We start from the raw sequence: 27,123 nt of genomic DNA, 5'->3' as shown, positions 1-27,123 counted from the left end.
CAGCTAAAAAGTCAATAATCGATACCTAAAACTTGAATTGTACTACTTCTCACTGGCTATCACATCAACTTAGAAGCTTCATCTGTGTTCTACTATGGTGCTTTTAGTGTCTCCGCATACTGCAGCACGCGACATAGCTTTGCAGACGATAAGTACAACCGTTTCAGAGAGAAGAGCGGCCAATGTGACGCACTGCTTTAAGTCAATTCGATAATAAATTACGAAAACGGACGGATTTCTCAGGTTTCTACTACATATGAACACTTTTCGCATCCTCCGTGCAACTCGGCTGCTAGTCCTCCTTTCATGCAGAATCTTAAGGTCCTAGCTCATGTCCAAGGCACCAAAGCCAGCTAAAAAGTCAATATTCGATACCTAAAACTTGAATTGTACTACTCCTTACTGGCTATTACATCAACTTTGAAGCTTCATCTGTGTTCTACAATTGTGCTTTTAGTGTCTCCGCATACCGCAGCACGCGACATAGCTTTGCAGACGATAAGTACAACCGTTTCAGAGAGAAGAGCGGCCAATGTGACGCACTGCTTTAAGTCGATTCCATAATAAATTACGAAAACGGACGGATTTCTCAGGTTTTTACTACATATGAACACTTTTCGCATCCTCGCGTGCAACTCGGCTGCTAGTCCTCCTTTCATGCAGAATCTTAAGGTCCTAGCTGATGACCAAGGCGCCAAAGCCAGCTAAAAAGTCAATATTCGATACCTAAAACTTGAATTGTACTACTCCTTACTGGCTATTACATCAACTTAGAAGCTTCATCTGTGTTCTACTATGGTGCTTTTAGTGTCTCCGCATACCGCAGCACGCGACATAGCTTTGCAGATGATAAGTACAACCATTTCAGAGAGAAGAGGGGCCAATGTGACGAACTGGCCTCAAGTCGATTAGATAACAAATGACGAAAATGGACGGATTTCACAGGTTTTTACTACATATGAACACTTTTCACATACTCCCGTGCAACGCGGCTGATAGTCCTCCTTTCATGCAGAATCATAAGGTCCTAGCTCATGTCCAAGGCACCAAAGCCAGCTAAAAAGTCAATTTTCGATACCTAAAACTTGAATTGTACTACTCCTTACTGGCTATTACATCAACTTAGGAGCTTCATCTGTGTTCTACTATGGTGCTTTTAGTGTCTCCGCATACCGCAGCACGCGACATAGCTTTGCAGACGATAAGTACAACCGTTTCAGAGAGAAGAGGGGCCAATGTGACGAACTGGCTTTAAGTCGATTCGATAACAAATGACGAAAATGGAAGGATTTATCAGGTTTTTACTACATATGAACACTTTTCACATACTCCTGTGCAACGCGGCTGCTAGTCCTCCTTTCATGCAGAATCTTAAGGTCCTAGGTCATGTCCAAGGCACCAAAGCCAGCAAAAAAGTCAATAATCGATACCTAAATCTTGAATTGTACCACTTCTTACTGGCTATTACATCAACTTTGAAGCTTCATCTGTGTTCCACTATGGTGCTTTTAGTGTCTCCGCATACCGCAGCACGCGACATAGCTTTGCAGACGATAAGTACAACCGTTTCAGAGAGAAGAGCGGCCAATGTGGCGATCTGGCTTTAAGTCGATTCGATAACAAATGACGAAAACGGACGGATTTCTCAGGTTTTTACTACATATGAACACTTTTCACATTCTCCCATGTAACTCGGCTGCTAGTCCTCCTTTCATGCAGAATCATAAGGTCCTAGCTCATGTCCAAGGCACAAAAGCAAGCTAAAAAGTCAATAATCGATACCTATAACTTTAATTGTACTACTTCTCACTGGCTATCACATCAACTTAGAAGCATCATCTGCGTTCTACTATGGTGCTTTTAGTGTCTCCGCATACTGCAGCACGCGACATAGCTTTGCAGACAATAAGTACAACCGTTTCAGAGAGAAAAGCGGGCAATGTGACGATCTGGCTTCACGTTGATTCGATAACAAATGGCTAAAACGGACGGATTTCTCAGGTTTTTACTATATATGAACACTTTCCACATTCTCCAATGCAACTCGGCAGCTAGTCCTCCTTTCATGCAGAATCATAAGGACATAGCTCATGTCCAAGGCACCAAAGCCAGCTAAAAAGTCAATAATCGATACCTAAATTGACTACATCTTACTAGCTATTACATCAACTTAGAAGCTTCATCTGTGTTCCACTATGGTGATTTTAGTGTCTCCGCATACCGCAGCACGCGACATAGCTTTGCAGACGATAAGTACAACCGTTTCAGAGAGAAGAGCGGCCAATGTGACGCACTGCTTTAAGTCGATTCCATAATAAATTACGAAAACGGACGGATTTCTCAGGTTTTTACTACATAAGAACACTTTTCGCATCCTCGCGTGCAACTCGGCTGCTAGTCCTCCTTTCATGCAGAATCTTAAGGTCCTAGCTGATGTCCAAGGCGCCAAAGCCAGCTAAAAAGTCAATATTCGATACCTAAAACTTGAATTGTACTACTCCTTACTGGCTATTACATCAACTTAGAAGCTTCATCTGTGTTCTACTATGGTGCTTTTAGTGTCTCCGCATACCGCAGCACGCGACATAGCTTTGCAGATGATAAGTACAACCGTTTCAGAGAGAAGAGGGGCCAATGTGACGAACTGGCCTCAAGTCGATTAGATAACAAATGACGAAAATGGACGGATTTCACAGGTTTTTACTACATATGAACACTTTTCACATACTCCCGTGCAACGCGGCTGATAGTCCTCCTTTCATGCAGAATCTTAAGGTCCTAGCTCATGTCCAAGGCACCAAAGCCAGCTAAAAAGTCAATTTTCGATACCTAAAACTTGAATTGTACTACTCCTTACTGGCTATTACATCAACTTAGAAGCTTCATCTGTGTTCTACTATGGTGCTTTTAGTGTCTCCGCATACCGCAGCACGCGACATAGCTTTGCAGACGATAAGTACAAACGTTTCAGAGAGAAGAGGGGCCAATGTGACGAACTGGCTTTAAGTCGATTCGATAACAAATGACGAAAATGGAAGGATTTATCAGGTTTTTACTACATATGAACACTTTTCACATACTCCTGTGCAACGCGGCTGCTAGTCTTCCTTTCATGCAGAATCTTAAGGTCCTAGGTCATGTCCAAGGCACCAAAGCCAGCAAAAAAGTCAATAATCGATACCTAAATCTTGAATTGTACTACTTCTTACTGGCTATTACATCAACTTTGAAGCTTCATCTGTGTTCCACTATGGTGCTTTTAGTGTCTCCGCATACCGCAGCACGCGACATAGCTTTGCAGACGATAAGTACAACCGTTTCAGAGAGAAGAGCGGCCAATGTGACGATCTGGCTTTAAGTCGATTCGATAACAAATGACGAAAACGGACGGATTTCTCAGGTTTTTACTACATATGAACACTTTTCACATTCTCCCATGTAACTCGGCTGCTAGTCCTCCTTTCATGCAGAATCATAAGGTCCTAGCTCATGTCCAAGGCACAAAAGCAAGCTAAAAAGTCAATAATCGATACCTAAAACTTTAATTGTACTACTTCTCACTGGCTATCACATCAACTTAGAAGCATCATCTGCGTTCTACTATGGTGCTTTTAGTGTCTCCGCATACTGCAGCACGCGACATAGCTTTGCAGACGATAAGTACAACCGTTTCAGAGAGAAAAGCGGGCAATGTGACGATCTGTCTTCAAGTTGATTCGATAACAAATGGCTAAAACGGACGGATTTCTCAGGTTTTTACTATATATGAACACTTTCCACATTCTCCAATGCAACTCGGCAGCTAGTCCTCCTTTCATGCAGAATCATAAGGACATAGCTCATGTCCAAGGCACCAAAGCCAGCTAAAAAGTCAATAATCGATACCTAAATTGACTACATCTTACTAGCTATTACATCAACTTAGAAGCTTCATCTGTGTTCCACTATGGTGATTTTAGTGTCTCCGCATACCGCAGCACGCGACATAGCTTTGCAGACGATAAGTACAACCGTTTCAGAGAGAAGAGAGGCCAATGTGACGATCTGGCTTTAAGTCGATTCGATAACAAATGACGAAAATGGACGGATTTCTCAGGTTTTTACTACATATGAACACTTGTCACATAGTCCCGTGCAACGCGGCTGCTAGTCCTCCTTTCATGCAGAATCTTAAGGTCCTAGCTCATGTCCAAGGCACCAAAGCCAGCAAAAAAGACAATAATCGATACCTAAATCTTGAATTGTACTGCTTCTTACTGGCTATTACATCAACTTTGAAGCTTCATCTGTGTTCTACTATGGTGCTTTTAGTGTCTCCGCATTCAGCAGCACGCGACATAGCTTTGCACACGATGAATGTAACCGTTTTAGAGAGAAGACCGGCCAATGTGACGATCTGGCTTTAAGTCGATACGATAAAAAATGACGAAAACGGGCGGATTTCTTAGGTTTTTAGTACATATGAACACTTTTCCCATTCTCTCGTGTAACGTGGCTCATCAGACCTTGATTAATGCCAAATTTTACGGTAGTCGGTCATTTCACTGGCACCAAAGCCGGCTAATAAATCAATAATCGATAACTAAAACCTGAATTGTACTGTTTCCTAAGGGCTAATTACATCAACCTAGAAGCGTCTTCTGTGTTCTACTGTGTTGTTTTTAGTGTCTCCGCATTCCTTAGCACGCAACATAAGTTTGCAGATGATAAATGTAACCGTTTCAGAGAGAAGAGCAGCCAATGTAACAATCTGGCTTTAAGTCGATTTGATAACAAATGACGAAAACGGACGGATATCTCAGGTTTTAACTACATAAGAACACTTTTCACATTCTCCCGTGCAACGCGGCTGCTAGTCCTCCTTTCATGCAAAATCTTAAGGTCCTAGCTCGTGTCCAAGGCACCAAAGCCGGCTAAAAAGTGAATAATCGATAACAAAAACTTGAATTGTACTACGTGTTACTGGCTACTACATCAACTTGGAAGTTTCCTATGTGTTCTAGTATAGTGTTTTTAGTGTCTCCGCATACCGCAGCACGTGACACTGCTTTGGAGACGATAAATGTAACCGTTTCAGAAAAATGAGCGGAAAATGTGACGATCTGGCATTAAGTCGATTCGATAGCAAATGACTATAACGGTCGGTTTTCTCAGGTTTTTACTAGATATGAACACTTTTCACGTTCTCCCGTGCAACGTGGCCGCTAGACCTCCTTTCATACTAAATCTTAAGGTCCTAGCTCATGTACAATGCACTGAAGCCATCTAAAAAGTCAATACTCGGTAACTAATACTTGAATTGTACAGCTGCTTACTGGCTATTAGATCAACTTAGAAGCTTCTTCTCTGTTCTACTATGGTGCTTTTAGTGTCTCCGACTACCGCAGCAAGCGACATAGCATGGCAAACGATAAATGTAACCGTTTCAGAAAGAAGAGCGGAAAATGTGACGATCTGGCATTAATTCGATTCGATAGCAAATGACGATAACGGTCGGATTTCTCAGGTTTTTACTAGATGTGAACACTTTTCACATTCTCCCGTGCGATATGGCTCATAGACCTCCCTTCATACTAAATCGTAAGGTCCTAGCTCATGTCGAATGCACTAAAGCCTTCTAAAAATTCACTAATCGATAACTAATACTTCAATTGTACAGTTGCTTACTGGCTATTACATCAACTTAGAAGCATCTTCTGTGTTCTACTATGGTGCTTTTAGTGTCTCCGCATACCGCAGCACGCGACATAAGTTTGCACACGATAAATGTAACCGTTTCAGAGGGAAAACGGCCAATGTGACGATCTGGCATTACGTCGATTCGAAAGCAGATGACGAAAACGGGCGGATTTCTTAGGTTTTTACTGCACATAAAAACTTCTCACTTTCTCCCGTGCAACGTGGCTGCCAGACCTCCCTTCATGCCAAATCTTAAGGTCCAAGCTCATGTCCAAGGCACCAAAGCCTGCTAAAAATTCAATAATCGATAACAAATACTTGAATTGTACTGCTTCTTACTGGCTATTACACCAAATTAAAAGCTTCTTCTGTGTTTTACTATGGTGCTTTTAGTGTCTCCGCAAACCGCAGCACGCTACATAGCTATGCAAACAATAAATGTAACCGTTTCAGAGAGGAAACGGCCAATGTGACGATCTGGCATTACGTGGATTCGAAAGCAGATGTGTAAACGGGCGGATTTCCTTGGTTTTTAGTACATATGAACACTTTTCACATTCTCTCGTGTAACGTGGTTGCCAGACCTTGTTTAATGCCAAATCATAAGGTAGTCGGTTATTTCACTGGCACTAAAGCCGGCTAATAAATCATCTACATCTACATCTACATGACTACTCTGCAATTCACATTTAAGTGCTTTTCAGAGGGTTCATCGAACCACAATCATACTATCTCCTACTGTTCCACTCCCGAACAGCGAGCGGGAAAAACGAACAGCTAAACCTTTCTGTTCGAGCTCTGATTTCTCTTATTTTATTTTGATGATCATTCCTACCTATGTAGGTTGGGCTCAACAAAATATTTTCGCATTCGGAAGAGAAAGTTGGTGACTGAAATTTCGTAAAAAGGTCTCGCCATGACGAAAAACGTCTATGCTGTAATGACTTCCATCCCAACTCGTGTATCATATCTGCCACACTCTCTCCCCTATAACGCGATAATACAAAACGAGCTGCCCGTTTTTGCACCCTTTCGATGTCCACCTGGTAAGGATCCCACACCGCGCAGCAATATTCTAACAGAGGACGAACGAGTGTAGTGTAAACTGTCTCTTTAGTGGACTTCTTGCATCTTCTAAGTGTCCTGCCAATGAAACGCAACCTTTGGCTGGCCCTCCCGACAATATTATCTATGTGGTCCTTCCAACTGAAGTTGTTCGTAATTTTAACACCCAGGTACTTAGTTGAATTGACAGCCTTGAGAATTGTACTATTTATCGAGTAATCGAATTCCAACGGATTTCTTTTGGAACTCATGTGGATCATCTCACACTTTCCGTTATTTAGCGTCAGCTGCCACCTGACAAACCATACAGCAATCTTTTCTAAATCGCTTTGCAGCTGATACTGGTCTTCGGATGACCTTACTAGACGTTAAATTACAGCATCATCTGCGAACAGTCTAAGAGAACTGCTCAGATTGTCACCCAGGTCATTTATATAGATCAGGAACAGTAGAGGTCCCAGGACGCTTCCCTGGGGAACACCTGATATCACTTTAGTTTTACTCGATGATTTGCCATCTATTACTACGAACTGCGACCTTCCTGACAGGAAATCACGAATCCAGTCGCACAACTGACACGATACCCCATAGCTCCGCAGCTTGATTAGAAGTCGCTTGTGGGGAACGGTGTCAAAAGCTTTCCGGAAATCTAGAAATACGGAATCAACTTGAGATCCCCTGTCGATAGCGGCCATTACTTCGTGCGAATAAAGAGCTAGCTGCGTTGCACAAGAGCGATGTTTTCTGAAGCCATGCTGATTACGTGTCAATAGATCGTTCCCTTCGAGGTGATTCATAATGTTTGAATACAGTATATGCTCCAAAACCCTACTGCAAACCGACGTCAATGATATAGGTCTGTAGTTAAATGGATTACTCCTACTACCCTTCTTGAACACTGGTGCGACCTGCGCAATTTTCCAATCTGTAGGTATAGATCTATCGGTGAGCGAGCGGTTGTATATGAGTGCTAAGTAGGGAGCTATAGTATCAGCGTAATCTGAAAGGAACCTAATCGGTATACAATCTGGACCTGAAGACTTGCCCGTATCAAGCGATTTGAGTTGCTTCGCAACCCCTAAGGTATCTACTTCTAAGAAACTCATGCTAGCAGATGTTCGTGTTTCAAATTCTGGAATATTCCATTCGTCTTCCCTGGTGAAGGAATTTCGGAAAACTGCGTTCAATAACTCCGCTTTAGCAGCACAATCGTCGATAACAGTACCATCGGCACTGCGCAGCGAAGGTATTGACTGCGTCTTGCCGCTTGTCTACTTTACATACGACCAGAATTTTTTCGGATTTTCTACCAAATTTCGAGACGATGTTTCGTTGTGGAACCTATTAAAGGCATCTCGCATCGAAGTACGTGCCAAATTTCGCGCGTCTGTAAATTTTTGCCCATCTTCGGGATTTCGCGTTCTTCTGAACTTCGCATGTTTTTTCCGTTGCCTCTGCAACAGCGTTCGGACTTTTTTTGTGTACCACGGGGGATCCGTTCCATCTCTTACCAATTTATGAGGTATGAATATCTCAATTGCTGTTGCTACTATGTCTTTGAATTTGAGCCACATCTCGTCTACATTCGCATAGTCAGTTCGGAAGGAATGGAAATTGTCTTTTAGGAAGGCTTCTAGTGGCACTTTATCCGCTTTTTTAAATAAAATTATTTTGCGTTTGTTTCTGATGGATTTGGAAGAAATGGTATTGAGCCAAGCTACAATGACCTTGTGATCACTAATCACTGTATCAGTCATGATGCTCTCTATCAGCTCTGGATTGTTTGTGGTCAAGAGGTCAAGTGTGTTTTCGCAACCATTTACAATTCGCGTGGGTTCGTGGACTAACTGCTCGAAATAATTTTCGGAGAATGCATTTAGGACAATCTCGGAAGACGTTTTCTGCCTACCACCGGTTTTGAACAAGTATTTTTGCCAACATACCGAGGGTAGGTTGAAATCCCCACCAACTATAACCGTATGAGTTGGGTATTTATTTGTTACGAAACTCAAACTTTCTCTGAACTGTTCCGCAACTGTATCATCGGAGTCTGGGGGTCGGTAGAAGGAGCTAATTATTAACTTCATTCGGCTTTTAAGTATAACCTACCCCAACACCAATTCACACGGAGTATCTACTTCGACTTCACTACAAGATAAACCACTACTGACAGACACAAACACTCCACCACCAATTCTGCCTAATCTATCCTTCCTGAACACCATCTGAGACTTCGTAAAAATTTCTGCAGAACTTATTTCAGGCTTTAGCCAGCTTTCTGTACCTATAACGATATCAGCTTCTGTGCTTTCTATTAGCGCTTGAAGCTCAGGGACTTTTCCAGCGCAACTACAACAATTTACAACTATAATTCCGACTGTTCCTTGATCCAAGCACGTCCTGTAATTGCCAAGCACCCTTTGACATTGCAGCCCATCCCGCACTTTCCCGAGGCCTTCTAAACTAAAAAACCGCCCAGTCCACGCCACACAGCCTCCGCTACCCGTGTAGCCGCCAGCTGAGTGTAGTGAACTCCTGACCTATTCAGCGGAACCCGAAACCCCACCAGCCTATGGCGCAAGTCAATGAATCTGCAGCCAATAAGGTTGCAAAACCGTCTGAGCCTCTGATTCAGACCCTCCATCCGGCTCTGCACCAAAGGTCCGCAGTCGGTTTTCTCAACGATGCTGCAGATGGTCAGCTCTGCCTTCACCTCGTAAGAAAGACCGGCAGCCTTCACCAAATCAGATAGCCGCTGGAATCCAGAGAGAATTTCCTCAGATCCAAAGCGACACACGTCATTAGTGCCGACATGTGCCACCACCTGCAGGTGGCTGCACCCTGTGCTCTTCATGGTATCCGGAAGGACCCTTTCCACATCAGGAATGACTCCTCCCGGAATGCACACGAAGTGCACACTGGATTTCTTCCCCTCCTTAGCCGCCGTATCCCTAAGGGGCCCCATTACGCGCCTAACATTGGAGCTCCCAACTAATCGATAACTAAAACCTGAATTGTACTGTTTCCTACGGGCTAATTACATCAACCTAGAAGCTTCCTCTATGTTCTACTGTGTTGTTTTTAGTGTCTCTGCATTCCTTAGCACGCGACATAAGTTTGCAGACGATAAATGTAACCGTTTCAGAGAGAAAAGCTGCCAATGTAACGCTCTGGCAATACGTCGATTTGATAGCAAATGACGAAAACGGGCTTATTTCTTAGGTTTTTACTACATATGAACACTTTTCACATTCTCTCGTGTAACGTGGCTTTTAGGCCTCTCTTCATGCAAAATCTTAAGGTCGTCGGTAATGTCAAGGCACCAAAGCCGGATAATAAGTCAATAATCGATTACTAAAACTTAAAGTTTACTGCTTCTTACTGGCTGATTACATCAACTTATAAGCTTCTTCTGTGTTTTACTGTGTTGCTATTAGTACCTCCACATAGCGCAGCACACAACATAAGTTTTCAGACGATGAAGGTAACCACTTCACAGAGAAATTCCAAATTCTGTGTCTGTGTCTACTGCCTGCTCATATTGTTTAAAGCAGGTTGCTCTAAATGCCCAGTGGATCTGATTCCCTTGATACCCATTCTAAACAATCTCGGATTGGGAAAGGCCAAGCTCTGCTTATACTTATAGTCTGGGAAGTTGACATATCTTAGACAGTAAAATATGATGGTTAAAGATGTCCACTGAGTATTCCCATATACACTGAAGTTAGCTTTGAACAACAAATTATTAATTGGCCACCTACTCTTGACTCAATAGCTACTAAGATCTTTCACTGGTGAAGGAGGTGACAACATTGTTACGTCCATTAGAGGCTTCTGTAGTTTGCTGAGAATGATGTGATATAATTGTGCCTTGTGATTTTCTGTGGAGTTCCAGAGTAAGTTCTACACTGGTGCAGGACATCCATTATTGCTGTTCTCATTCGAGACAATCCTGGATTCTAAATCTCAAGCACCAGAGGATTAGAAACAGTAATGCAACCTCTGTCTTCCTGGCTGTCCACTATTTCAAAGTGCTGTGGTTGACAGTCTCTTCTCATTGTGCAGTGCTTGTAGATTATTGTAAATGGATAAACTGCAATATTTAGAACATCTCATTCTAAACTTTCTAAAGAACGAGACTTTTCTGTCACGACCACTTTTTGTGTGAGGTGATAAATACCAGGAATTTGGTTGTATTTTGAGAACCTAATGGTGACATACATTAGTGTCTGTGTAAATTAATGGAACTGGATTTTTCCTGAGGTCGGCAGTTTTCCGAAGGTCGGCGTTTTCCCACGAGGTCGGCGTTTTACCCCGAGGTCGACGTTTTTCCCTCGAGGTCTGCGTTTTTCCCCGAGGTCGGCGTTTTTTCCCTGTTGTTGTTGTTGTCATCAGTCCTGAGACTGGTTTGATGCAGCTCTCCATGCTACTCTATCCTGTGCAAGCTGCTTCATCTCCCAGTACCTACTGCAACCTACATCCTTCTGAATCTGCTTAGTGTACTCATCTCTCGGTCTCCCTCTACGATTTTTACCCTCCACGCTGCCCTCCAATGCTAAATTTGTGATCCCTTGATGCCTCAAAACATGTCCTACCAACCGATCCCTTCTTCTAGTCAAGTTGTGCCACAAACTTCTCTTCTCCCCAATCCTATTCAATACCTCCTCATTAGTTACGTGATCTATCCACCTTATCTTCAGTATTCTTCTGTAGCACCACATTTCGAAAGCTTCTATTCTCTTCTTGTCCAAACTAGTTATCGTCCATGTTTCACTTCCATACATGGCTACACTCCAAACAAATACTTTCAGAAACGACTTCCTGATACATAAATCTATATTCGATGTTAACAAATTTCTCTTCTTCAGAAACGCTTTCCTTGCCATTGCCAGTCTACATTTTATATCCTCTCTACTTCGACCATCATCAGTTATTTTACTTCCTAAATAGCAAAACTCCTTTACTACTTTAAGTGTCTCATTTCCTAATCTAATTCCCTCAGCATCACCCGATTTAATTTGACTACATTCCATTATCCTCGTTTTGCTTTTGTTAATGTTCATCTTATATCCTCCTTTCAAGACACTGTCCATTCCGTTCAACTGCTCTTCCAAGTCCTTTGCCGTCTCTGACAGAATTACAATGTCATCGGCGAACCTCAAAGTTTTTACTTCTTCTCCATGAATTTTAATACCTACTCCAAATTTTTCTTTAGTTTCCTTTACTGCTTGCTCAATATACAGATTGAATAACATCGGGGAGAGGCTACAACCCTGTCTCACTCCTTTCCCAACCACTGCTTCCCTTTCATGCCCCTCGACTCTTATTACTGCCATCTGGTTTCTGTACAAATTATAAATAGCCTTTCGCTCCCTGTATTTTACCCCTGCCACCTTTAGAATTTGAAAAAGAGTATTCCAGTCAACATTGTCAAAAGCTTTCTCTAAGTCTACAAATGCTAGAAACGTAGGTTTGCCTTTTCTTAATCTTTCTTCTAAGATAAGTCGTAAGGTCAGTATTGCCTCACGTGTTCCAACATTTCGACGGAATCCAAACTGATCCTCCCCGAGGTCTGCATCTACCAGTTTTTCCATTCGTCTGTAAAGAATTCGCGTTAGTATTTTGCAGCTGTGGCTTATTAAACTGATAGTACGGTAATTTTCACATCTGTCAGCACCTGCTTTCTTTGGGATTGGAATTATTATATTCTTCTTGAAGTCCGAGGGTATTTCGCCTGTCTCATACATCTTGCTCACCAGCTGGTAGAGTTTTGTCATGACTGGCTCTCCCAAGGCCGTCAGTAATTCTAATGGAATGTTGTCTACTCCGGGGGCCTTGTTTCGACTCAGGTCTTTCAGTGTTCTGTCAAACTCTTCACGCAGTATCGTATCTCCCATTTCGTCTTCATCTACATCCTCTTCTATTTCCATAATATTGTCCTCAAGTACATCGCCCTTGTATAAACCTTCTATATACTCCTTCCACCTTTCTGCCTTCCCTTCTTTGCTTAGAACTGGGCTGCCATCTGAGCTCTTGATATTCATACACGTGGTTCTCTTCTCTCCAAAGGTCTCTTTAATTTTCCTGTAGGCAGTATCTATCTTACCCCTAGTGAGATAAGCTTCTACATCCTTACATTTGTCCTCTAGCCATCCCTGTTTAGCCATTTTGCACTTCCTGTCGATCTCATTTTTGAGACGTTTGTATTCCTTTTTGCCTGCTTCATTTACTGCATTTTTATATTTTCTCCTTTCATCAATTAAATTCAATATTTCTTCTGTTACCCAAGGATTTCTAGCAGCCCTCGTCTTTGTACCTACTTTATCCTCTGCTGCCTTCACTACTACATCCCTCAGAGCTACCCATTCTTCTTCTACTGTACTTCTTTCCCCTATTCCTGTCAATTGTTCCCTTATGCTCTCTCTGAAACTCTGTACAACCTCTGGTTCTTTCAGTTTATCCAGGTCCCATCTCCTTAATTTCCCACATTTTTGCAGTTTCTTCAGTTTTAATCTACAGGTCATAACCAATAGATTGTGGTCAGAGTCCACATCTGCCCCTGGAAATGTCTTACAACTTAAAACCTGGTTCCTAAATCTCTGTCTTACCATTATATAATCTATCTGATACCTTTTAGTATCTCCAGGGTTCTTCCACGTATACAACCTTCTTTCATGATTCTTAAACCAAGTGTTAGCTATGGTTAAGTTGTGCTCCGTGCAAAATTCTACTAGGCGGCTTCCTCTTTCATTTCTTAGCCCCAATCCATATTCACCTACTATGTTTCCTTCTCTCCCTTTTCCTACACTCGAATTCCAGTCACCCATTACTATTAAATTTTCGTCTCCCTTCACTATCTGAATAATTTCTTTTATTTCATCGTACATTTCTTCAATTTCTTCATCATCTGCAGAGCTAGTTGGCATATAAACTTGTACTACTGTAGTAGGTGTGGGCTTCGTATCTATCTTGGCCACAATAATGCGTTCACTATGCTGTTTGTAGTAGCTTACCCGCATTCCTATTTTCCTATTCATTATTAAACCTACTCCTGCATTACCCCTATTTGATTTTGTGTTTATAACCCTGTAGTCACCTGACCAGAAGTCTTGTTCCTCCTGCCACCGAACTTCACTAATTCCCACTATATCTAACTTTAACCTATCCATTTCCCTTTTTAAATTTTCTAACCTACCTGCCCGATTAAGGGATCTGACATTCCACGCTCCGATCCGTAGAACGCCAGTTTTCTTTCTCCTGATAACGACATCCTCCTGAGTAGTCCCCGCCCGGAGATCCGAATGGGGGACTATTTTACCTCCGGAATATTTTACCCAAGAGGATGCCATCATCATTTAATCATACAGTAAAGCTGCATGTCCTCGGGAAAAGTTACGGCTGTAGTTTCCCCTTGCTTTCAGCCGTTCGCAGTACCAGCACAGCAAGGCCGTTTTGGTTAATGTTGCAAGGCCAGATCAGTCAATCATCCAGACTGTTGCCCCTGCAACTACTGAAAAGGCTGCTGCCCCTCTTCAGGAACCACACGTTTGTCTGGCCTCTCAACAGATACCCCTCCGTTGTGGTTGCACCTACGGTACGGCCATCTGTATCGCTGAGGCACGCAAGCCTCCCCACCAACGGCAAGGTCCATGGTTCATGGGGGAAGGGTTTTTTCCCTAGGTCTGCGTTTTTGCACTGAGGTCGGATCGGCGATTTTTTCCCCGAGGTCTAGAAATCAATCGGTATATTGAAAATCCAAAGTATTTTGATGTATATCGAACTATACTGATATGTCAAGTCAACTTGAAACATATATCCGACCACTAGATATCGGTATCTATCGAGATAGCGATATATTTCGATATACCTATTTATTTCGAGAATCGTTTTCTTAGGGGTACAGATTTTTTTCAAGACGTCCATTCTTTCCCATTATCGATTCATTTCGATATATCGACTTATGTCGAAGCACTCATTATATCGAGATGTCGATTTATTTCGAGATATCTATCTATATTGAGGCATCCATTTATTTCGAGGTATCAATTGATTTCGAAGTATCCGTTTATGTCGAGATATCGATTTAGTTTGATATACCGAAACAAATCGGGTTGTCTGTTTATTTCGAGCTATCGATATATTTCCATGTGTCGGTGTACTTCAGATATCGATTCCTTTCGAGATATCGATATATTTCAAGAAACCTCTATATCTCAAGTAATCCATAAATTTCTAGATATTGTATTTTTAGAGATATCTTTATATTACTAGGTACCAATATATTTCAAGATATCGATATATTTCTATACCTCGATTTATCTCGAGAGGTCCGTGAGATTCGAGATATCGATCTATATGGTAAGCTGAAATGCGTATAGATGTCGATATATTTCGGGATATCGAATCATTTCGATGTAGCTGTCTTTTGGAGGTGTCGATTTATTTCGAAGTTTCGATTTTTTTCATGGTGTCGATTTATTTCGAGGTTGCGATTTATTTCGGGTTGGCGATTTATTTCTGGGTGTGGATTTATTTCGAGGTGTCGATATATTTCGAGGTGACGATATATTTCGACGTTACTTGTCGACTGCATCAGCTTAGAACCTATTTCGTACAGAGTGGTGCGACTGCATACCTCAGAAGGCGACATTGATATCCAGACGATGAATGTAAACGTTTCCGAGAGAAAAGCGTCCAATGTAACGAATTGGCACTACGTCATTATGAAAACAAATGACGGAAACGTGAGGTTTCTGCCACTCAAAGTGCTGCCAACTTTCACCCCACCCCCTCCTCACTCTCCCCAGTCGTGGCGATCAGCTGGTGTGATAGAAATGGACACAGGAAAGTAATGACGTTCCATGAAATCCCATTCTAGGGAGGTTCAAGGGTAAATGTTCCAGACGGTTTATTTGCATTAAGACACGCATACTGGACATCTACAATGTCACATCTGCCAGATCGTTTCTATTGTCAGCAGTGGAAAACAAAACAGCGTACTGAAAAAGCCAAAGTGAGACGCGGTTTTTGGTAGACGAAATAATAGGAATACTCTAGGCACTGATAATGATGATCTAATGAGAATTCTGGTATTGTTTTGAAAGATGCATTTAAATATGCATTGAACGTAGCTCCAAATTATTTTGAGAATTATAATTGCGGTATGATGGATCTACATTGGAGATTTGGTAATGCAAAACATTTCGATCTGAGAATACTTTACGTGATAGAACGGCATTGACCTTGTGTGTCATTAGGGTAAAGTTAATTTGCCGTCATTAACATAAAATTTATCCGCCATTAACATAAAATGTATTTTTCAGCTTACTTCAATAAGGACTCACTTCAGATGATTGGACAACTAAAGAGAACTCAAACCGTTATTTTAATAGTATTCGTAGGTCCAATGCAGCATTTACCGTGGACAGTCCCTGAGTCAAGACTGTCAGTTTTATGTAGGGAGCACTCCTTTAAGAAAGCACTCCGTGTTCAGGCCCAAAGTGGCCAATCAGGACCATCCGACCGCCACGTCATTCTCACTGAGGGTGGAGGAGGAGCTGGCTCTCCCACTCGTTGTGGTAGTTTCTTTTGACTGGAGCCGCTACTATTCGGTCGAGTAGTTCCTCAATTGGCATCGCAAGGCTGAGTGCAACCCGAAAAATGGAAACAGCGCATAGCGGCCCGGATGGTCACCCATCCAAGTGCCGACCACGCCCGAAAGTGCTAAACTTCAGTGATCTGACGGGAACCGGTGTATCCACTGCGGCAAGGCCGTTGCCCTTACCACTTTTACATGATATTTTTGATCGTAGATCAGGTCTGATGGCTGGAAAGAATGGACGTTTACCATGTTATGCACATTTATATTTTCACTACGTCGACACAGCTGGTCCAATTTCGACCAGCGGTGATGGTAGCCATAATGATCGAGCCAAGCATCCTGTGTACATTGGTTGCACCCAAGTGTGTGGGGATCACAGCATTCGTGACATTTAAATTTGTTACTTCTTTGCTACTATATTCGCAATAAATTTTGCAGACAGTATCCGCATATGACGCTGAATGCACCTACAAAATTATATCATTGTACGACACATGTTTCAGGAGATACGTCATAAAAACTCAGGACAAGGCCAGACGCTGCATAGTACGGACGTGGACGCACAGCTGTAAATAAATGCCTGGTCAACACCAAGCTTTTCCGCTAGTCATCTATAAAGATAAAAAATCCCCAATATTGTCCACCAGCATATTTTTGAAAAACCTTTATTTTGTCATCCATTTCTTTTTCCTGTAAAAATCGTAAAAGCCGCATCATTGTGTTTTTAAAAATCGTTTCCTATTGTCATCTCTTTTTATGTATTTTAAACCATTTATCGCTTGTGTAACCTGTGGCTACAAGTCCATTCCCTTTATGGGGTAATCGAAATAATGAACAACGGAAAAAAGTGTGGGTCAATTTCTTCCTCATTTTTCGGAACTTTTGATAATAGTAAATCGTTGGCTCTTTGAGGGCGTGGTAGGTACATACAAGAGATTAGTGTAAGATTAGAATTTGGGTTAGATACAGTGCCAGGAGGTTCTGTTTCTATCTGGCTAGCTTCAAAGTACTTCACCATCTACTAAGTGATGCGTTTCATTGTGAATGGTGTGGTCTGTGCTAGGTCAACCGCGGAGGTTGCATCGGTTCACGTGAGATCACCGAAGTTAAGTGCGTTGTCGGGCGTTGAAGGCACTTGGATGGGTGATCATCCAGGCCGCCTCATGATGCCAATCGAGGAGCTACTCGGCCCAATAGTAGCGGCTCCGGTCAAAAAATACCAACATAACGACCGGGAGAGCAGTGTGCTGACCCCCGCCCCTCCTGTTCGCATCCTCCACGGATGATGACACGGCGGTCGGATGGTGCTGTCCCAGTAGGTCACTCGTGGCCTGAAGACGGAGTGCTTACAAAGCAAACTACTCTCCAGTGGATGGTCGTACTACTGAGACCTTGATGCCTGGCATCAATAACAGATGGCAGCACAAGAGGTTGGCTTACGCCTACTGCCGAATTTTGCGATCTGTCGTAAGCCTGCGTAAGTACGTGGGGCCTTCCGTCTTAAGTGCAAGCATATCCATTGCGTTTTCTGCCGCACGACTTGAGTGGAATGTTTCATTATTTCTGAAATATTATAGAAATGTTTTTCGTTGTATATCCTCACCATCGGTACTGAATTTACTGTAAAATTACTTGCTCACTTTTCGGAACTTCCGTTCATAGTAAATCGATACTATTTGAAGCCGTGGTAGACACGAGTCTAGTGTGCTTCACCTTCAGCACCTTCTGTGTCAGTCTCGGTTCCTAGGTCCCTGATTTCACAACGAACAGTTCGTTGTCTACTGAGTATACTGTCTGTTGCACGACACTATCCCTCCCACGCTGCTAAATGTAGGTCGTCGGCAAAATATGATTGCAGTGGAACAAGGGCGTCTGCAGAAATTTCCCCAGGAGGTGGTGGTGGCATTGTTAGTGGTGTGTGTGTGTGTGTTTGTGTGTGTGTGTGCGTGTGTGTGTGCGTGTGTGGAGGCCATTACTATGAAATTCACACAGTCCAGACCGCCAAGGAAAATAAACCTTGAGATTTGGAAAGGTTGTTGATCTTATACCGCTTATACTGCATATTTCGAAATTCCACCTCTAAGGGGGATACACAGGAAATGAAAGGATTTTTGAAACATGTAGCTATTAAGGTAATTTTGAAGCTAGGCAGACGAAAATTTGTATCTGGTTTCTAGGTCAGAAATACAGAAATATGTGTTCCAGTATTATTGGGAATTTAACCTCTATGAGGTGAAATAGTAGGTGAACATTTTATCTTGAGATAAAAAATTATGGAAGGACTATGGAAGTATTTTTAAGGCTATATCTACGAAAATTGGTATTTGACTTCAAGGTTACAAATAAGAAAATACGTATTTTCGTGTTTTTGGAAGTTCAACCCCTAAGGGGATGAAATAGAGTGAGCTGGTGCGTTTCTGGCGCCAGTTTCCGTCGATCGATGTTTCGATCTTTGAGTCGCGGTCCATAGGACACTGCTCGCTAACCGACTGTAGTAGTTCTCTGTGCGGCCCAACATGGGGCTTACCGCGCTTACACTGGACACAGTTGCCAACCAATCGCATGCCATCGCCATATAGGTTGGGCCAAAACATGTGTTCCCGAACTCTGTTCAAGGTCTTGTAGAACCCCAAATGATCCCCTACCGCCGAATCGTGGAAATATCTGAGTGCCATGCTAACTCGTTCCTGTGGAATACAGACCTTCCCTTCACCACGGTTGTCTTCCCCTTTACACAAGACACCCCCCGCCCACCCCACCCCCCGAAGACCTCGCCATCCGCCAACTGCTGCCGAATCGGTCCCCACCCGGGGTCCTCGGCCTGTTTGCCGGCTAAGTCGCAGAAGAAGCCGGGTGTATCGGAGAGAAGGAAATTGACCCCCAGATCCGGCTCCACGTGGCCCTTGCCTTCCCCAGACTCTGCCGCGAACATACGGATAAGAGCGTCGCCAATTCATTGTCTCTGCCACTAATATGGCGAACCTGGAGATAAGTCTCGTCATCTTAACTTTGGTATGATTTTTAGCGATCTTATTAATCAAAGTTTAAGGGCTGGCACTGGCCAAGTAACTCACGGAGGCTCATTGGTTTCAGTCCAGTTGTATTGCTCACCTGTTCTCCAGATAGGGTTGTGTAGTTTATGTCTCAGAAAATTGTCTGCTCTTGATGTGTGTTGTGTTAGAGATAACTGGCAGCGGTCGACGCTAGCATACTGGGAGCAGAGCACCACGGCGGCAGAGAGATATTTGAGGCCATGTCCTCTCCTTTACATCTTGGGTTATGTTGTCACTTTTGCGTGATTCCATCTTTCCGGTGCTGAACTATAGCATCCAAAGTTCAATTGCATTGCCATGTTGAGTATATTTCTATGTCATTCTCTGCCTCGTGGATCTCTTGTATTGATTTGAATCCTTGGTCTGCTCGCGTCTATCGCCAATTCACACGAAATATTGAAGCAACCTTATTTTAAGGGTATTGTCATATAGTCATGTTCTAGTTGTAATCATTCTAAGAATATTGTTGATTAATCAACTGAGTAAGTAAATTTGAAGGTCCGTTTAGTCAAAATTAAAGGACCCCCTTAATTGTTTTAGTCATTTTTATACAGTTTTGTTTAGGAAAGTTGGCAAGCCGAACGTTAAATATCTGTATTCTTACGCTTAATCTGTTTCTCCCCTGATTGCAAGTAGTGAGAGTTCTGCTATGAATTTTATGGACATTTGTGCTATTTAAGTAAAGCTTTACCTAAGTATATATACCTAGTCATATTCAAATTTCAAGTTTTACGGGTCTCGTTCCACTTAACGAAATTTATTTATTATTTGTCCAACTGATCTGGCCTTGTGATTTTATAATGCTTTTGATTGTAATAAAATATGTAGCAACTACAACGGATTACTATTGTGATTTTGGTGTGTCGCTACCATACCCCATAACACAGAGGATGAAATGTTTCATGAAATATATGAAAACCTGTTTTTGATACATTCAACGATTAAGAGGGTGGAATATAGGATGTAATGTTTTATGAAAGTATTTCAGTGCGAAAGAGTTTTTAAAGCGAAATCTATGAATATTGTGTTATTGAAAACTACGTGTTTCACTGTTTTTGGAACTACAACCTCCAAGAAGGTGCAATAGGGGCACAGGTTTCACTGACCCATAGCCTTCCAGCCCAACCTGCAAAGTATACGGACTTGAAATTTGATGAAGGTGTAAATCTTACGCTGAAAGCATCATTTAAGAAGAGATTGTTCGAAATTTCACTCCTATGGGGGTGAAACATGGGTTGAAAGTCTTTTTTTTTAAATATGTCCCTATGTCCCTATTGAAGCTATAACTACAAAACTACGAAAATTGACATTTGGTGTCTCAGTCAGATACAAAAAAGAAACAGGTTTTTAGCATTTTCCGAAATTCTTCCATTGGGGGATAAAATAATTAGTGAAGGTTTTTTGAAAATAAATCATTATTAAAGAACTACTGAAGCATTTTTATAGCTACATCTATGAAAATAGGTATTTGACATCTCGGTTGGATGTAAAAAAAATGTGTTTCGTTGCTTTTGGAAATTTAACTCACTAATAGAGTGAAATAGGGGATGTAATGTTTTATGAAATATTTCACTATGAAAGCATTTTTAGAATTAAATGGATGAAGATTTGAATTTGGCTCCTCGGCTCTAAATAGAAGAATACGTGTTTAATTGTTTTTGAAACCCAACCCCTAAAGGGTGTGAGATGTTTCAGAAAATGGTTCATTATGAAAGGATTGCTAAATATATCTGACAATTCGTATTCGGCTAATATGTTACAATTTTTAAAAACTACTTGTTTTTCTGGTTTTGGAACTTCGAGCATAAGGGGATGAAAATTTTAATGAAATATTTATTGCGTTATATTAAAATATTTTAAATCTGCATCTATGAAAACCGGTATTTCACTTCTCAATTAAATATAAAGAAATATGCGTTAGGGAATGAAAGACTGTACGGAGATATCACCACAAGAATACAAACGGCTTGATTAACAAAAACCTTGGACTCCAGCTGTCAGCATTGCTTTTTGATCATTCAGTAAAAGACCATGCTTCAACGGCGCTAAGTTTAGAAAGTTTAGAAAGTGTTGCAGTTTATAAAAGACATAAAAAAACGATTAAAGAAAAAAATTCTTTGCAGACCATGAACGGTCTACGCAAGTAAAGAAGCGGATGATAAGCTAGCTCTTTATGCAAATGAGTTGGTCAGTTTAAGTTCCGAGACATGTCATGCAGCAGGAACGGAATCCTATAGTTGCTACGATTGGCTAAAGGAAAAGTTTTGCAGAATCACTCGAAATCACTTCTGCAAGTGGCTAAGAATCTCGTAATGAATAAAAATTCTGTACTGAGGATTCCAAGGTGGGAGATGCAAGATTCCTCCCCCCCCCCCCCCTTCCCCCTCCTCACAATGCTATCCTTCTTTACCTACAGCAAAAAATAAATAAATAAATTAATAAATAAAACTAGAGAAATTTCTACTGTGAAACTATTTGCATACAAGAGAACGGCCCTTCAAATTTAACTCTTCAAAGTTTTAAGCCCTGCTCATTCCGGATATTGATTAGAAAGTGTTAATCCACATGTGAAACCTGAGTATATAATCCCTGTGACATTTGATCAATGGTGTTCCATAAGGACAGGTTCTCATTCAAAACGTTCGAAAATTCAATTTCTTTGTAGTTGCATTTTTTAAAGGTGTACTTGTCTAGACTCTTGGAACAGAAAGTTTTTTTTTTTTTTAATCCGTGCTTTACAAAAGTTTCTACAGTCCATTGTTTGAAGCAGTGTCACGGCTGCCATGAGCCGCGCGGGGTACCCGCCATGTGTCCAACGCCTTGTCACGGTTCGCGCGGCTCCCCCTGTTGGAGGTTCGAGTCCTCCCTCGGGCATGGTTGTGTGTGTGTTGTCCTTAGCATAAGTTACTGTAAGTAGTGTGTAAACATAGGGACTGATGGTTCAAATGGCTCTGAGCACTTTGGGACTTAACATCTGAGGTCATCAGTTTCCTAGAACTTAGAACGACTTAAACCTAACTAAATTAAGGACATCACACACACCCATGCTCGAGGCAGGATTTGAACCTGCGACCGTAGCGGTCGCGTGGCTCCCGACTGAAGCGCCTACAACCGCTCGGCCACATCGGCCGGTCTATCATGTATTCTAGAAGAGTTGCAAGGTCGTCAGTGGCGCCTGTTCTTTCGAGAGCAGTTACTATCTTCATATCTATGGTTAAACGTTACCCAGCCATTGACCTTCGTCTGTGCGAATGCGCACAGGTTGCCGGAACTCTTACGGGAATCGTCACCTTAGTGTGAGCCAGTAATGAGTGGATGGACAAATACCTATTAAGTACATTACGTATGCGGATTGTGGACGGTTGGGGATGTGAGTCTCACGGGAAGCGTGCGAGGGATAAATTCCTGCAGTCGTGCTGTTCATGTGTGCCCTCGATGGCTCAGATGGATTGAGCGTCTGCCTTGTAAGCAGGAGATTCTGGGTTCGAGTCCCAGTAGGGGCACACTTTTCAGCTGTCCCCATCGAAGTATATCAACAACACCTGTCGGCAGCTGAGGGTTTCAATTAATTATCAGTTGTGAAGGTGATTCGATGAACCCTTTGCCAGGCACTTAAATGTGTTTTGCAGGGTATCCATATAGATGTAGATGATAACTCGTCCCGTGTCGCACGTGCTCAAAATGATTCATACTGCAGAATGCATGCAAACATACTCACCGAAAATACGGACGAATATCAAGTGCAGGCTGCCGAGTGCTGCATATCCAGCTTTGACAGATCGGCTTTTCCTGCCAAGAAGAACAGGAAGTTGCTGTCTAGGAACAATCAGAGGTAGAGGAAGGGTTGATAAATACTCCTTGACTTGCAGACTAAACGTAAATAACGAAAATACATTTTTGGTAAAAATTGGTCAAAACATAATCGGTTGCCCTCCGTATTGGATTAGCTGTTTTGAATATTGAAAATCTGACTTCAGATTCGTTTTCAGCGACATTAAAAATATATATGTAACACTCAGTTCATGCAAATCGAAGTAATAATATAACTAAATGTTTTCCCTAAACTTTGAACACATTTTTTTCGGGTAACTATTTTCTCAGAACGGCATGCAGCATAAATTAAAAGTGGTTCGTTCTCTTAACATCTACCTCTGACCCCTAAAAGTAAACACTTTTCTTAGGAACTTATAGCTATAATATGACATTTGTTAATATTAACTAATTTTTGTGTAGGCATAAGGAGTGAAACAAACCCTCAAAAATCGAACTCAAAGTTCGAATTAGCACTGTATCGTTAAATTTAAGGTTGTTTCATTGCGGTTAGGTATACGCTCCCATAAATTTTATGTTTTATCGACTGATGTTATCCATTTTCAATTTCAGAGGAATAATGTAGTATCAACTGATGTTTCCCATTTTTGAATTCAGGTAACATATGAGGTGCCACACTGCACGCGCTCTGCGTACTCCAGTCTCGCAGGCCCTTGATCAAATCATAATTACGGGCGCCATTTTTTATTGAAAATCTAAAATTAAGCTCATAGTATTGTCACTCGTAATTCCCAAACAGATCTTTCGAATGTATTTTCATTGTCTCAAAAAGTTTTTCAAATGTACCCTTTTTTGCTCATTTGTATGAGAACCTGGCCGTAACGCCGGAATATAGTCACGAGATTTTTTTTCAGAGACGCTGTACGTTCGCGAGAAGACTTTCGTTCTGCGCGTGTCGAAGGACATTCCTCAGATATTACTGTGTGTGTGCTACTCAGTCGTGCCATTTAAGTGTACATCTTTGCATAGTTTTCCTTTCACGATGTAAACAGTGTTCCGCTCAGTAGCTAACTGGCCAGTGAGTGGTTCCGAAGGTACCGGATGTGCGGTGCGTTCGGTCTGCTAGGACAACAGCAGACTAGCGTGGTGCGATGGCAGAAGCAGACACTGAGGGAGCTAGCTGCTGGGACGCCAGCGAACAATTTATGCCAAGTAAGACGAAGAGGACTATTCTAAAATTACGAGCCGTCTCAAAAGTGTTTACCATTGGTAAATCTTGCTGTTGAGTCTGACAAAACTGGCAGTTTTGCCTAGAGATACATTAGAGAGAGCTACAGGAAATCCCCCCACCCCCCTCAATGAATTTTTGGTTGTGATGACTGGCCGATTGGTAGTGTAGCCCGAGATCTAAGTTAGGTTGGAAGGTGGTAATTTGATTGAGAGTTGTTTACGCCAACGATTATGAATGCCGACTAAACGTTGTGCGAGCAGATTGCCCTGTAGCGTAGCCTAGCGTTTCCGTCCGCGCCACATTTAACACACTTTCTCTAACTGTGTACAAAAGTCTCACAACAGCCACGATAACTACGTTTCTGGTGGGGGGAGGGTAGAGTCCACTATGTAACTTTCACTGCAAATTTTAGTAACCGCATAAACTAACCGAAATAGAAGCGTAATTTTAACTATATTTCCTTTTGTGGGAAAATAATGGTTCTCCTCTTTCGGCAGCAACTGTAATATGTAGGCGACTTATTAGTTTTTTTTAACTCTGAATCATGATCTCAATAGACGCAGTGCTTTTTTTACGTTACTTGATTTGTGGTCTATAGTAAACAATGCAACGAATTGGTAAATTCTTTGAAGTTTGACGTGTGTTACATAGACGACGTCTGCAATGTTCGTAAGGCCAAGTTTGCATATATTCGGTGTCTGTTTTTTTGGCCATGTACTGTATAATTAAGGGGAGGAGGATTATGTTCAAGGAGCAGTGCATTAGCAGTCTATGGAGAAATTGAGAATTTGGATCTAAAGAACGGCATGCTCGGGCAGTTCGTGCTATTCTGTTGACCACTGTGTAATTCGGACACAGTGATCATTGCCTCTCCCTCGTAACCAGGGGACTCGGGTGCTAATCCTGGTCTGGCACAAAATTTCAACAGTGCCCATTGACTAAAGTCTGTGCCCATTGTCAGCTAATGTCATTGTTTCGGTGTTAAATTGTATTTTGTTCACGATACGTAGTTTGGCTTTTTCATGGATAACAGCTTTGAAAAGCGTAAAGATTATATTGATATTTGCCCGTCGTTAGTCCAAGGCAACTATAGCGATTTATAAACACAGTTGTAGTTCGTATTAAGCCTACATACGTAATTGTGTCCTGTGTTTCTTTACCAAGAACTACTTCGTAAGTAATTCCCCTGTAGTGGTATTTTGTTTTAGTATTTTGTTTAAATATTTATAGACTGCAGGCTTGGATGAAATATGAAACACATGTCCGAAGTTCCTGTTGATACTGCAGATACTGTTTCATCCGTACTAGGGGCCAAAACATTTCATCTAATACAGAAGGACACAATTTGTCTCGAGATTTAGCAATTTTTCGTAATAGAGGCCTTGCTTCGATATATTTTTCTCTAATTCTTGTTTGGATTTAATCTTAAAACACACTAACTCTTCCACCACTTATTCGATATGTGGTTTTATCCATTTCGTAGCCTAGAGTTCTTAAACGGTCGATAATATTAATGATTTCCTTTCTCAATTATATTTTCTGTAAATCTCCTGTTTATGGTTATTGCTAACATGTTTCACGTTCTCACTTTTATTATTTTTATTTTTCTAGTTTTGTGCCTTGTAGCCAAATTTTCTTTGAATCTGGTTTCTAATTCTGAAATAGTAACAGTTGAAGGTCAAGAGAAGATTGCGGTCTATTTGAGGAGAGTGGCTTGGAGATTTTTTATAACAGACGTATACAGGTCATGGGGATCCTTACCTATATACATTTACTTCGAGTGTGATGTAGCCCATTCTCTTGTCATGATCTCGGCTGTATCGTAGCACATTGTCTCGGTTAGGTTGGAGATTTCTGTTGAGAGTTGCCGAAGTCAACGAAAGTGATTACAAAGTAAAGACTGTGCTAACAGAACGATCTGTAGCGTAGTCCAACACGTTCTTTCTGTCCTTTTAAAGCCTCTTTTAATTAAAAATAACTAAAGCTGCAAGATACAATCACAAAAACTGTATTACGTAATAGAGTAATCCCAGACTATTGTTGTGTAAGTTGTGTGCGTACACTATTTTTTTTGTCAGTGAATATACATTTTTTTACTCATTTGCTGGGTTTCAATTTTCCCCGTTTTCTGGCAAAAAACCTTTTCCTGTGAAGGGCCCATAAGCTTGTCGGTTATATTTGTGACTTTCTCGACGGTCAGTAATTTCCTGATAGTCCATCCACCGGCGTCATTGTTAACATCGGATATAGATTTTAGTATTAGGAAGGCTAATATGAAGCTAATGCATAAGTAGGTCTAATAATTAATAAAAATAGGAATGCGGGTAAGCTACTACAAACAGCATAGTGAACGCATTGTTGTGGCCAAGATAGCCACGAATCCCACGCCTATTAAAGTCGTAAAAGTAGTCCGCAGATGATGAAGAAATTGATGAAATGTGTGATGAGATAAAAGAAATCATTCGGATAGTGATGGGAGATGAAAATTTAGTATTAATGGGTGACTGGAATTCGACAGTAGGAAATGGAAGAAAAGGAAACGTAGTAGGTGAATATGGAATGGGGGTAAAAAATGAAAGAGGAAGCCGCCTGGTAGGTTTTTGCCCAGAGCATAACTTAATCATAGCTAACACTTGGTTCAAAAATCATGAAAGAAGATTGTATACGTGGAAGAGACCTGGAGATACTGCAATATTTTATATATATTATATAATGGTAAGACA

At 41.6% G+C, this 27,123-nt stretch overlaps 1 non-coding gene across 1 annotated transcript; it reads left to right on the top strand.

Moving 5' to 3' along the window:
• The first annotated feature begins 22,826 nt into the window (after positions 1–22,826).
• Trnat-ugu (transfer RNA threonine (anticodon UGU)) lies at positions 22,827–22,901 on the top strand. Its single transcript has one exon. It is a non-coding gene; the product is annotated as a tRNA-Thr (tRNA).
• Positions 22,902–27,123: the final 4,222 nt, after the last annotated feature.

This window comes from Schistocerca gregaria, unplaced genomic scaffold (assembly GCF_023897955.1).
Source record: "Schistocerca gregaria isolate iqSchGreg1 unplaced genomic scaffold, iqSchGreg1.2 ptg000335l, whole genome shotgun sequence".
NCBI lineage: Eukaryota > Metazoa > Arthropoda > Insecta > Orthoptera > Acrididae > Schistocerca > Schistocerca gregaria.
The sequence above is the reverse complement of the archived record's forward strand: the minus strand, read 5'-3'. Positions and strand labels throughout refer to the sequence as shown.